At 41.0% G+C, this 12,168-nt stretch overlaps 1 protein-coding gene across 1 annotated transcript in view; it reads right to left on the bottom strand.

Annotated features, from left to right (window-relative positions):
* Positions 1-9,529, bottom strand: part of MEI4 (meiotic double-stranded break formation protein 4) — a 237,039-nt gene extending 227,510 nt beyond the window's left edge. The window contains exon 1 of the mRNA XM_034991829.1: positions 9,371-9,529. The gene's annotated coding sequence lies outside the window, so the exon portion shown is untranslated. The remainder of the gene's footprint in view (positions 1-9,370) is intronic.
* Positions 9,530-12,168: the final 2,639 nt, after the last annotated feature.

Below are 12,168 nucleotides of genomic sequence, written 5' to 3'. Positions count from 1 at the left end.
TCTTAACGCACCCAAAATAGTATAAGTTGTTGAACGGTCCGTCTCCATGACGGTTCAAATGGACATAATGAAGACACAATTAAAAATCTATTCTTTTTCAAAGCTGCTTTTAAGCTAGATCTCTAGTCATACAACTGATTTGTTGAGAACCAAAAACAGTTACCCTCTAGCTTTACTTTTCTCCACTGCCAGTGGGCAATCTAGCCACAGAGGACTCTTGTGGCTTCCCAAACAAAGCACATGCTGCCATGATAGCGGGCCTTTGTCTATCATGTTCACTCTGATAGAAACACCCTTCCCCCATCCCCTGCCTGCAGACTCTCCACTCACCCTTCAAGGCCCAGTCTAACTGCCCCTGTCCGAAATCCTCTAGGCTTCCTACTCCTTCCTTCTCCACCCTGGCTTTGTTAACTGCGCTCTCATCTACATTTCCACAGCATTCTGGAAATGTTCTCACCACAAGGTTGTATCAACAGTCATGTGGGGGTCTCTCTCCCCTACCTGACAGCAAGTGAGCTCACCGGCGGCATGGACTGTGCCTTCGTCTTCTATTATTGCTAGCATCAGGCTCAGTGCGAACGATTAAGCCACACTGTACACGAACGACTACAATAAAGAGTTGGAAGTGAAAGACTTCACAGAAAGGGGAAATGAATGCCAGCTAAGGGGTCGCAGGAAGCTTCATGAAGAAGTTAGTACCTAAGGGAAGACAGGAGAAGTTAAGGAGATTTAGCAAGGTGGAAATGAGGGCCTGCTTGGTTATACAGGCAAAGGGAAGAGCATCAGCAGGGATAAGGAAAGCCATGGGCCTGGCTAGAGTACAGAGCCTCAAAGGAAAACATAAATATCTCTTGGACACCCCTGCATACTGGACACCATGCATTCACTTTACATCCAGTACCTCATTAAATACCCCATTTTATTATCTCATTTAATAATTCTGCGATGTACAATTTAGTATCACTGTGCAAAGCTAGGGACATTAAAGTTCAGAGAGGGCAGCTTTCTCAAGGATATCCAGTTCACAAGTGGTAAAACTGTATTTTTTTAATATTCGTCTTTCTGCACGCATTCTTTCTACAGTATGGTTTCTGGGCTTGGGAGTAGGAATTAAGTGTAACCGGGACAGGAGTAGGCCTCTTGAACTTCCCTGTGGTCACTCTGTGCCTCCCTCAATGCCCTTCCCAGCTTGTCAACACTCGCACGCACACAACACACAGGCAGGCATAACAACTCCAAAAGCACTGTTAGATAAGGGATTTTTTTCCTCCAGAGACCGCCCAGGGAGACAGGAAAGAGTAATATGCCCATCAGTCAACCCTAAAAATCCCCATCAAAACTCATTTCAAAGGGAAAAAAAAAAAAAAACTCATTTCAAATATATCTTGACCAGGCAAGAATAGCACAGAGGCTAGGAGAGCAGGTTCAGGAGCCAAGCTTCCTAGCTCTGCCCCTTACTAGATGAGTGACTTTAGACAGGTTGCTCAACCTCTCTGTGCCTCAGTTTGCTCATCTGTAAAATGGGAATCAAGATAGTACTTAATATATAAAGTTACTGAGGAGGAGAGATTAGCTAAGGCACATGACCCCTATGAACTCTATCAGGTACACAGTAAACACTCAATGCAATGCTTGGTCTACTTGAGACTAGTATGAGGCCATGATTCAATCCCAGACCCACTGTTTGCCAAGCCTGTAATTTCACGTAAAAGCTCAGAGAAGAGACACATGTGGGCTAACATGAACAGGGGGAGGAAAGACCTCTGGAGCAAGCCTGGGAGATCTGAAGGATGCATAGAATTCAGAGAAGCAAAGGGAGCAAAGCACTTCAGATGGAGTGAACAGTACGAGCAGACAGCAGATAATGACAAACGAATTTGTGGGAGAAGACATAGAACTCCTCAACTAAAAGAAAAGGTATTTTAGGGGTGCCTGGGTGGCTCAGATGGTTAAGCGTCTGCCTTCGGCTCAGGTCATGATCCCAAGGCCCTGGGATGGAGCCCCACATCGGGCTCCCTGCTCAGTGGGGAGCCTGCTTCTCCCTCTCCCTCTCCCCTTGCTCATGCTCTCTCTCTCTCTGTCAAATAAATAAATAAAATCTTAAAAAAAAAAAGAATAAGGTATTTTAGGGAATAAAGGGAAATAATATAAGATAGGGAAGTTGAGATCTTGAGAGTCAGTCAGAAGTGCCAACTGGACAGATGGAAATAGCTGTGGTCTTCTGAGTGGATAAGTGAAATGATCCAGTGGCATCTTAGGAAGAAGACTGTCCTGGGTAGGAAGGAGCTCAGGATTACTTGCACCACACATTAAGGAAGGGCCAGAAGGAGAACGAGGCCAGGACACTGAAAGTGAGCACACAGAAGACGAGAGGCTCTGAAAGATGTTTGTGGAATGGTACAGCTTGCTGCCAGACTGGAGAGGGAGAGAGAGTGAGGGAAGACTCCAATACGATTCCAATATTAGGCCAGTGAAGAATGGAGCCTAGTCAGAAACACATACCAAAATCACTTGGAAAATACAAAATGTACAAAATAATGCTGATGACACATTTACTCAGACCACATGACCTCTTCTCTGAAGTTGTTTCTTTAATTCTAGACTGAATCTCAGCTTTTTATTAATGAGTGATGGAAATGAGGTAAGCACATTAATAATTAAAGAAGCCAGCTTCCAGCTATGTACTTTGAATCAGTGCCTTTGTCAGTGATTTTACACAGGAGTCATATTTTTGGAATATACTGGGAAACTGGTAATTATTATTTACCATCAGCAATCTAGTATGAAATGTACTGCAGGGTCTTTGAGCTGAAATAAACGGTTCCTTCAATTCCAATCCACAGTTATGCTACAGTTACTTGCATGCATGCAGCATTTAAAATATACAATTTTGGCTTTAGGAAGTTGATTTTGATGAAGAGAGCTTATTGGAAATATATGTAATTTTTAAAATCTACTCATTATATATCCAAAATAATGCTTAATAATTATCAAATAAATGGGTGATGGACAGTGGATGATTTTTTTAATTAAAAGACAAAACAATCTTTATAAAAATGGATTATTTAGGAGTCATATTTATAAGAGAAATAATTTTTTAGGAAGCAGCAACTTCTTGAGAACTATGTGTTTTGTTCCCTGTTATAAAATGGCAGATTGGTCATGATCAATTTATATTCTGCCAACAAACATTCACCACCACTTATTGGTTGTGCCAGGCATTCGAGATAAGTATGCCCCTTCCCTCAGGAGCTTTTCCTCTACTGGAGGAGGCAGACAAGTAAGAAAATAAATAAAATACAAGCTAATGCATGAATAATAGAACTTTAGACAAAGTACACAAACAGATCAGAAGAGAAAGTAGCTTTCTCCTACCATTGTTCCAAAAGATAAAAAGAAATGGATCATAAACAATCAGCTATTGTAAAACCCATTTGAAGAATCTGAAAAGAATCACAAGTATGTTCTGGTTTTTAATCTTGTAAGAAACAGTCATGAAAACAGAAGGCAGGCATGGGAAAAGGAGTAATCAGTAAGCAGCCTCTGAAATATATTTCCAAACAATTATATTAAAGATTAAGAAAGTCACATCTCTCTAACAATCTACTTTCTAATGGGTTGTTTTCATTTTTCTATTCATCCAGATTAAACCAAAGCACACATTAAATATAAGAGGATTTATTTTCCTGAGTTCTGCCAATGGTGAAACCAATCTAATCAAAAATGAAATGAGGAATGAGCTGACTGAATAAATCAGAAGGAAGAATTAAAGAAGCTGATGGATATTTTAGAGGCTTGTTAAAAAATAAATTGGACTTTCATTATAAAAATTGACTTACATGTAGGTTATACTTAAGAACCTACTTCATAACATTTCCTTAAAGTTAGTTTGATTATTAACCAAAAAATATTGCATTTCAATATATTTTCTTACATTTCCCAAATGCAAGAGATATAGTAATGGGCATAAGTGAGAGTGAATGTCCAGAAAAAAAAAAAGGAACAAATGCTAAAGAATCTGTGAGTCTGCTGATATATGCTTTTCAGATTTGAAACCTAAATAAAAAGTTCAGCGAAATACTTTAAATCGTGCCCCCTAAAGTAATTAAAGGATGATCAGTGTACTTTTGACATTTGAAGAAAAGCAAAAGAAAATTGGATAGTAGACACAGCCCTCTAAAGAGGTACAATTTGTAAATTACTTTACTCCCTTGATAGACAGCCTTTAAATATAGATAAACTCAGTAACGAGAAAAAACAAGCCGTTGTCAAAGACAGCTATGCTTACGACATGTAACACTGAAATCAGCAGAGGTGGGAAGTATGGAGTGGAGTCAGATCACATTCCCTCTTACAGCTGCAAAGCAAGGAAAGAGGACCTATTAATCCTTCTCCTATTCCTGGAGGTAGCAAGCCTTCCAGGGAAAGTTATCATGCTTATGCTTAACTGAGCATGATCAGACAACACATGGAAAAAGAGATTCTGTTCTAGGCACCCTGCTTGTAAACAGAGATGGTAAAGGAACTCAAAAACCTGCTGTCTGAAGAACAGAGGAATGAAATGTAAATTGGACATATTCCATGAAACCCCAAGGAACAAGACAAGGACAGTGGATGGAAGTTATGTAAACATAGTCTATCAGTCCAATGTGTCTAATGATATGTGACAGAACATTAGGAGTAATGAATTCCCTGTTGTGGAAGGTGTTCAGGTACAATGAGCTCTGATAAGGATGGGGCAGAATGTATCCAAACTCAGAACAGAAAAGTTAAATGCATCACCTTCCAGGACCACTTTTACCCTGAGATCCTCTGACTATAAGAAATAGAAGCCACAGTCACTGACTTTGGGGGACTTAAAAGTCATTCAGTGACATACAATAGGTGCCTTTGAAAAAGTGGTGGGAATACCACATCCACCAGGGTCCAGGCAGAAAGCTAAAGGTACCACAATTTAGGCAATATGAGGAGAGTTTAATAAAGAGACTGTTTCTAAGAGTGTGGGCAATTTAAGGGGATAACACAATGTCCTGGGGCCAGCGACAACAGAAAGAGGCAAGGCCATCCTTCAATTTCCCTAGCCCTTAAAAGGATGAGAGGAGGAAGCAGTTACCAGAGCTGGGAGAGAGAGGGAAAGGACTACCTGACAGGAGCTGTGACTTTTCATCCTACAGGATCACTGTTAGGACTGTGGGGGAGGGAGCAGGGGCTGGTATGAGCCTGCAGGACGGAGGCCTGGAGAAATCTGGAGGACCAAAGGAGAATATCTAGCATAAATGCTAGCAAGGCACACAAAACAGGGCAAACAAGGAAAGCCCTAGTCTGGGTAAGAGGTTGGAATATATTCTCTTTCTCAGGTCCCTTCCAAAGGGTGTAGTATGCATTTTTATTGGCAGAGACTCATAGACCTGTTGTTCTTTACTATCATTGTGTATCACTGGCTCTTTTTCATTCTTCAAGCATCCCCTTGGATTTGTTCTCTGAACTAAGCACTCAACTGCAACATATATGCTGTACCCAAAATTGTAGTACCATAGAATACATGTTATAGAGCCTGAAAATCTGAATACGGAACCATCTACCCAAACTTAGGCAATTTTCCTTCAGGTAGCCTTGCTACTCATTCTTTTATTCAACAGATAAGTTTAATTATCTCCAACCTGTCAGGCACTGTGCTAGACACAGGGACACAACAGTCAACAAGACAAGTCCATCACTGCCTTCACGGGGTGTTGAGCTGACTATCAATCACTCTAATCTATAACACCCCTCGTCAGTAAAAGAATCTCACAAGTGCTGTAGATCAGAGGTTGACAAATGATGGCCCACGGGCCAAATCTGGGGGGAGGGGAGGCTTGCTTGTATAAACCACATTTTATTGAAACAGCCACGGCCATTCTCTTATGTATTGTCTACTGCTGCTCGAGTGCTACAGCTTCAGAGCTGTGTCATTGCCACAGAAACAGCATGGCCTTGAAAAGTCTGAAACATTTACTATCTGGCCCTGTACAGAAAAAGTTTGCCAACAGCCACTCTAAATAAAACGTAACGCTTTAAGGACGCAGATGTAAGGACACATATTGTCGCTCATAAAACATCTCTGAATACTGCACAAACCAAATCATGAGGGGGTTGGCTTCCTGCAGGGCTATATTTCTACTAAGTTTTGTTTTTGTTGTTTATTTTGCTTCTTTCATTGTGAAGAAAGGTATCATGTGGCTCATGTCTTCTATCGACACATTGCCTTACATTATATATAGGCTTTTGATTGATCAATTTTTCCACATCACAGAAGGACCATTTTTACAAAAGATCCTTTTCTCTGAAGAACACCGAACAAATTTTGACAGGGGTGACTTGAGGCTCTCTTTTAAACTGAACAATAAAATTGACTGTAAAAGCACTTAGCTAACATGCAAATGCTGTATAAATGCAATATCATAGCAGCAAGAGTACCTTCACTTCCCTACAGACAGAAACATGAGTGGATGCTTTTTCCCCAATCACTTGTCCCAGAGAACATTAAAATTTTAAATGAAAGAAAACAAAACCTAGCTTTCACTGGCTGTTACCAAAAATTCCTAATAAGAAGTGACAGGATCTGTGCTGGTTGTGGTTCCTCCAAAGGATGTTAAGGGGTTAAGTCAGTGGTGGCTGTGGCTGACCATCGATTTGCCATTCCCAAAGCCCTTTTCTTTCCCTAACAGTAATCAATGTAGCAGAAATAAAATTAAATGGACCCTTAGTTCATATTTAGTCACTACGATGCGGCAAAAACTGGATTGAGAAAGATCCTTGCAAAGTCTCGGTTCCTGAAAAGTTCTGCCACCCCACCAAACCACTGATAAAATACACATCTAGTGCTTGAGAGAGGGGAGACTGAGTCCAACAGTGAACAGAGAACCAAGAATGAGATGGTAACAGAGAGGCAGCATGGGGAAGGGATGGTTGACTCAGCAACAAGAGAGATCTCTTAATACCAGCTTAGCCAGTCTATCCTTGAAAATGCCTTCCTTAGACCATGTCAACTCCCTCTAATACATACGCTTTTAACATCCCATACTCTCGCTTCACATCAGTTACCACAACTGCAACTGGATAATTCCTTCTTTAATTAGTTGTTTGATGTCTGTGTCCCTCAGTGACAAACAAGCTCCACTGAGCTCATTATCTGTCTGCTCAGAGCAGGAATCCCTACAGCTAACACATGAGGAGTACTGAAAAAATATCAGGTGACTGACCTAAAGAATGAATGGATAGGTAAGCAAGCTGGATCCTACATACTCTGCAAGCATATAAGAAAGTTCTAGCCAACATTTTCCTGTACTTATATACCATACACAATATTCTAAGAATACGCACTAATTGCATACCAACACTTATCTTCTCTACCTGTTGTTCTTTACTATCATTGTGTATGCCACATCTCTCTGCTCTTACAATCTCTTCTTCTGTACTGACTTTTATCTCTCAACATACAACCATGCTCAGGTTGCTCCTAGCTTTAAAAAAGAAAAAAAAAAAAAAAAACCCTCTCTAATCACCCCCCCTCAACCTAGCTGTTCTTACCAAGGTCACAAATGACATCATAATTGCCAAACCTTACGTCTATTTGCAAATCCTCATTCTATTTCTCTGCAGCATCAGACCACTAATATGACCCTAATGGCCACTCCTCTATTCTTAAAACACTTTGCTCTCTGACTTCAGGGCACTACTCCCCCAATTATCCTTCTATACAATTCCCTGTCAATTCTATAGCTGAATCTAAAGACGTGTCTAATTTTTCCTCAAACCATTAATACCTCTTGTCTTTATTACCTCATCAACCTTCTGACTGATCTTTTCACTCCTTCCAATCCATTCTTCACAGTGCAGTCATACACTTCCCTCAATAAAGCTCCAAAATGACCAGGCCTAATTTAACTAGCTCTATTAAAGTGTGACTCTTGACCTTCAAGTATTTTTTCAAGTAGTTTAATGTATATGTGACATACACATGTCCTGTAAAAGAACTAAAATATTCTCTTTGATCTTCACAATATCCACTGGACTCCTAACATCTTTATATATGCTAAAACATTTAAGATAGCATTTTCTAAGCTTTAACAAAGCCTCCAAAATACTGGTTTGGGAAAGCTGGTTCCAAATACTGGTATTCCCTCCATCATTCATGAAAAAAACGTCATCCAGATTATACATGTTCCAAATTACACATGCTCTTTATCGCACTTGATCTAAAACCCTTCTAAAGCAGTAAGTCTTCCAAAATAAAAACAAGTAGAATAGTGGATAGCAAATCACAAATCTTTGCCAAGCAACTGAATCTCACTGCAGCCACATGATACACTGTAAATTCTCTGGATTTTAAATAGGAAAAAGGCAATACAAACAAGCCCAAGAAAGTGATCAGTGTGTGTGTAATTAATTTGACAAAAACATTACTATTGAAAAATATGTCATGAAGAGTCCATGTTATTATGTGTTTTTCGACATTATAAACATTTTATGAATATTAAACAACAGTACATTTCTTTATAATCTATGGATCCTGATGGAATTCAAGTGCAAAAACATGTTTCCGCAATTCCAGACTGCGAAGCTACTTGAAGCCTTTCATAATTCAGTCCAAGCTACTGCTCCCATCTTATTTCCTGCCACTTCAAACACTCTAGACACACTAAAACATTGTTTTCTCCATGCATGCCTGGCTTCTTGCCTTTACTCTTACTACCCCTTCATCTGTAATGAATTCCCAACTTCTTCCCCTGTTTTCCAAAGATCTGGTACTTATCCCACCTCCACGAAGCTTCTCTGTCCCACAGCATTTGGTCTGATCCTTCTAATGCAATTTTACCCTTCCCTCTGAATGTTTCTTGGGCACTTATAGATCCATCCCTAGCACAAGCCTGTGAGGTCCTTGAGTGAGGTCCCATCTTTGACACCTACAGCACTTTATACAGTCCCTCCAATACAGCAGGTGATCATTTAAAGATCTACTCAATGAATGGATTTGCCAACCCCACCAATGGTTTCAAAACACAGGTCCCGCCTTCTCCTTGAAGCCTCAGGCACCATTTTGGTAGTCAAGCTAAGTTTAAACATGCTCAGAGCCGTGGGACACACCACAGACACCACGAATTTCTATGCCAGTGCTCCGGTGACCCCGGAAGCTCCAGTGCGGGCGCGATCCGCGTAATTAGGTGAAGGGAAACCCCAACAGTGTGCGGAACCAGACACGGAGGTGCGAGCGGCAGGAACGTAGATCCAACCCCCGGGCTACGGGAAAGGAACGGCCAGGCGACCCGGGCAGAAGGCGCGGCCCGCGAGGCTGCACAAGCGGAGGCGTGCGGGGCGCTTCCCCACCTACCTTCGGGGCTCCTGCAGAGGAGGGAGGGCGCCCTCCGTGGGGAGCCAGTGCAGGCGGGGAGGGACGCTCTGGCGCTGAGGCCGGCGAAGCCTGAGCGCCTGCCCACGCGGCCAGGCGCCCGACCCGCAGCCTGGAAAGCTGCCCAGCTCGCCCCGCGTTCTACCCTCGGGGGAGTGGGCGGGGGGCGGGGCCAGAGACCGCAAGCCCCAGAAGGCCCCGCGGCCCGCTCGGCGCGCCGCCCTGTTGGCCGCCCGAGCCGCGCAGCGGGCTCCGGAGCCCGGGTAGCGAGTGGGTGCGCGCTCACCCCGAGCTGGCTCGGCCCGGCGTCGCCCCGTTCTTTTAGGAGGGCTCCGAGAAGGAAGAGGAAACGCCCCGTCGCTTTCCAAAGGAGTGCGCCCCCTCGGGTTTGCCAGTCGGAAAGTGAGATCGAGGCCTTAGGAAGAAGACATCTTCGAAGTGACTCGTGGAAAGACCTGCACTGATTCCATTGGGGGAGGGGAGAACTGAGGAGAAGATGAGTCCTAAAACAATTGTTCTTTTTCCAGAGGTGAAATTAAATTTCCATGTCTTACAAGAAATTATTATTCCAGAGTGGATTTGCTCACTTTTTACCTTTCACGTTGTATTTTTAATCTGTATTCTTAAGTCACTTATGCCTTGCCTCGTTCTAAAATTCTGTCGTATTTTAGAATCCCAACTGGATTCCAAGCATCCTGAGGACATATTCTTTGTAGCCCTCTTTAGTATTATACGCAGTGTGAGGTTGCTATTGGGTAGAAGTTTCAACAGACATTTAAAGAATCAATCATCGATCATTTCTACGTGGAGGTCTGTTCAGTTCATTTTGCTAAATGGATGAACCTTCTTCATTAAGATACCCATTTGCATGCAATCAGTTATTGTACATTTCTTTAGAGCATCACTGCTCTAACCATCTGCCCGTTAGAAAGAGTCAATGATTTTAAGTCTACTGTAATTTGTTTAACATATCAGTCTTCATTAATCCTGCAGAGGCAAATTTCAGGTAAGCCCAGACTGAATTATCTTGAACTCCAAATTAATGAACACTAGATTAATGGTTTACTGTATTTGCAGTTCTTATTTGAGAAATGTAAAATCCAATCATAGTTCATCTATCACAGAGATAATCAGGAGTCGAATAGGGGAAATGTTACAAAGTTGCCTTGTGTACTGCATGTGTGAAATGCGCTTCAATTCCACTCATTCATTCATTATGCAAATTGGATTGACCTCCTATCTTGTGCCAGGAACTGAGTGAGGCATGATTATTGCCCTTTACAAGTGTAGTCTGGTAATTAAAACAAATGGGTAAACAAACTATCAAAATACAGTGCAGTCACTGAAATCCTATTGGAAAACTGCAGTCAGTTTTAACAAAAAGTGTATCCTTTCTCATTAAGCTGTACATAGATATTTACTAACCTGAGTATATTTACAATTTTCTTTGAGCTTCTGAAGATGGAATGGTTATGGATTTTATAAAAGTGTATAATGGAAAATAACTTCCATGAAAATGGTACAAGTTTTCATACTCGTTTTTGTGTTACTCATCCCTAGTGGGAATATGTAATAAGTAACCAGTACATCTTTGTTGAATAAAGAAATTAATGGGTTCCCAGTATCTTAAAACATTTAATTTGTGCCTTTTGAAACTACTTTTCTAAAAATGTGATTCAGTTATGTGTGCCATGGCCCAAACAACTTTTCTAGTAGAGTTTAGGAAGAAGGGTAAGGTGAAAATGTGCAAAGATGCACCTAAGCTCTCTTATCTCTTCATTTTGTTTGCTGCATGTAATTGCAGAATATTTGAAGGGGGCTTGAATAAAGAGTCAGGACAGACTATCTTAAAAAAATCATGTTTCTCTCATGTAACAGTTTTTTTTTTCAATAAAGCAAATTCATTAAATGCCAATCCATATATAGCAGAGGAAATATTATGGTAACTATGTAGAAATGTTTAGGATCCATATAAAAACATAAAATAAGGGCGCCTGGGTGGCTCAGTCCTTAAGCGTCTGCCTTCGGCTCAGGTCATGATCCCAGGGTCCTGGGATCGGGCCCCGCATCGGGCTCCCTGCTCGGCAGGAAGCCTGCTTCTCGCTCTCCCACTCCCCCTGCTTGTGTTCCTGCTCTCACTGTCTCTCTGTCAAATAAATAAAATCTTTAAATAAATAAATAAATAAAATAAAATGGTTTACCTCTGTGCAAAATATAAAACCTTAGATGGAGAGTACTCAATTATTATTAGCTAGTTTAACATCAACCTAAAATAAGTAAAATGGATAAAGTGAATGCAAAAAATGTAATCAAGAGAGGTGCCTGGTTGGCATAGTCAGCTGAGCCACAAACTCTTGGTTTCAGTTCAGGTAGTGATCTCGGGGTCCTGAGATCCAGCCCCGCATCAGGCTCCGCACTCAGTGCAGAATCTGCTCAAGTTTCTCTCTCCCTCTCCCTCTGCCACTTTCCCCCATGCTCGCGCTCTCTCTCTCTCTCTCTCTCTAAAATAAATTAATGTATGGTGATTAACATAACATAATAATTTAAAAAATTAAAAAATTAAAAATAAATAAAAATAAAAAAACAAAGTTCTAAAAAAGTTTTAAAAAATAAAAAAAATAAATGAATAAATCCTTAAAAAATGTAATCAGGAAACAATATTAAACAGCTACTCTAATCATAAGGAGCAAAATATCTGAAAATTTCAAATAAGAATGTAAAGTATATTTTTAAAAAACCTATTGTTAGAAAAGTAATTTGCATTATTTTATAATATAAAA

Source organism: Mirounga leonina, unplaced genomic scaffold (genome assembly GCF_011800145.1).
Source record: "Mirounga leonina isolate KUSES-001 unplaced genomic scaffold, KU_Mleo_1.0 Mir_53, whole genome shotgun sequence".
Lineage (NCBI taxonomy): Eukaryota > Metazoa > Chordata > Mammalia > Carnivora > Phocidae > Mirounga > Mirounga leonina.
This window is presented reverse-complemented; position numbering and strand designations above follow the sequence as displayed.